The sequence below is a fragment of the Cucurbita maxima genome, unplaced genomic scaffold (genome assembly GCF_002738345.1).
Source record: "Cucurbita maxima cultivar Rimu unplaced genomic scaffold, Cmax_1.0 Cma_Scf05728, whole genome shotgun sequence".
NCBI classification, from domain to species: domain Eukaryota; kingdom Viridiplantae; phylum Streptophyta; class Magnoliopsida; order Cucurbitales; family Cucurbitaceae; genus Cucurbita; species Cucurbita maxima.
This window is the reverse complement of record NW_019277744.1, coordinates 1-966: the sequence shown is the minus strand read 5'-3', so window position 1 is coordinate 966 and position 966 is coordinate 1. Positions and strand designations below refer to the sequence as shown.

Here is a 966-nt window from a genome sequence, read left to right as displayed (position 1 = left end):
GAGAGTAGTACTAAGTTGGGTGACCACTTGGGAAGTCCTCGTGTTGCACCCCTTTTTTTCTTTCAATTTCTCCCAGTTCTTTTCTTCCTTTCTCTACAAATGAGAACCCCTCTACTAAGTTGGGTGATAACTTGGGAAGTCCTCGTGTTGCACCCCTTTTTTCTTTCAATTTCTCCCAGTTCTTTTCTTCCTTTCTCTACAAATGAGAACCTCCCCCGCTCACGCCCATCGCGTTTCGATCATGCCGCCCCGCATGCGTTAAATCCGATTTTGTGCGCATGACATGTCGGGTGCGATCATACCAGCACTAATGCACCGGATCCCATCAGAACTCCGCAGCTAAGCGTGCTTGGGCGAGAGTAGTACCAAGTTGGGTGACCACTTGGGAAGCCCTCATGTTGCACCCCTTTTTTTCTTTCAATTTCTCCCAGTTCTTTTCTTCCTTTCTCTACAAATGAGAACCTCCCCCGCTCACGCCCATCGCGTGTCGATCATGCCGCCCCGCATACGTTAAATCCAATTTTGTGCGCAAGAAATGTTGGTTGCGATCATACCAGCACTAATGCACCGGATCCCATCAGAACTCCGCAGTTAAGCGTGCTTGGGCGAGAGTAGTACTAAGTTGGGTGACCACTTGGGAAGTCCTCGTGTTGCACCCCTTTTTTTCTTTCAATTTCTCCCAGTTCTTTTCTTCCTTTCTCTACAAATGAGAACCTCCCCCGCTCACGCCCATCGCGTTTCGATCATGCCGCCCCGCATGCGTTAAATCCGATTTTGTGCGCATGGCATGTCGGGTGCGATCATACCAGCACTAATGCACCGGATCCCATCAGAACTCTGCAGTTAAGCGTGCTTGGGCGAGAGTAGTACTAAGTTGGGTGACCACTTGGGAGCACCCCTTTTTTTCTTTCAATTTCTCCCAGTTCTTTTCTTCCTTTCTCTACAAATGAGAACCTCCCCCGCTCA

At 49.3% G+C, this 966-nt stretch overlaps 2 non-coding genes and 1 pseudogene across 2 annotated transcripts; all 3 read left to right on the top strand.

The window, feature by feature from the left end:
• Positions 1-288: 288 nt before the first annotated feature.
• Positions 289-407, top strand: LOC111476152. Its single transcript, XR_002716934.1, has one exon. It is a non-coding gene; the product is annotated as a 5S ribosomal RNA (ribosomal RNA).
• Positions 408-540: 133 nt separating this feature from the next.
• On the top strand, positions 541-659 carry LOC111476151. Its single transcript, XR_002716933.1, has one exon. It is a non-coding gene; the product is annotated as a 5S ribosomal RNA (ribosomal RNA).
• A 133-nt stretch (positions 660-792) lies between these two features.
• On the top strand, positions 793-912 carry LOC111476153 (annotated as a pseudogene).
• Positions 913-966: the final 54 nt, after the last annotated feature.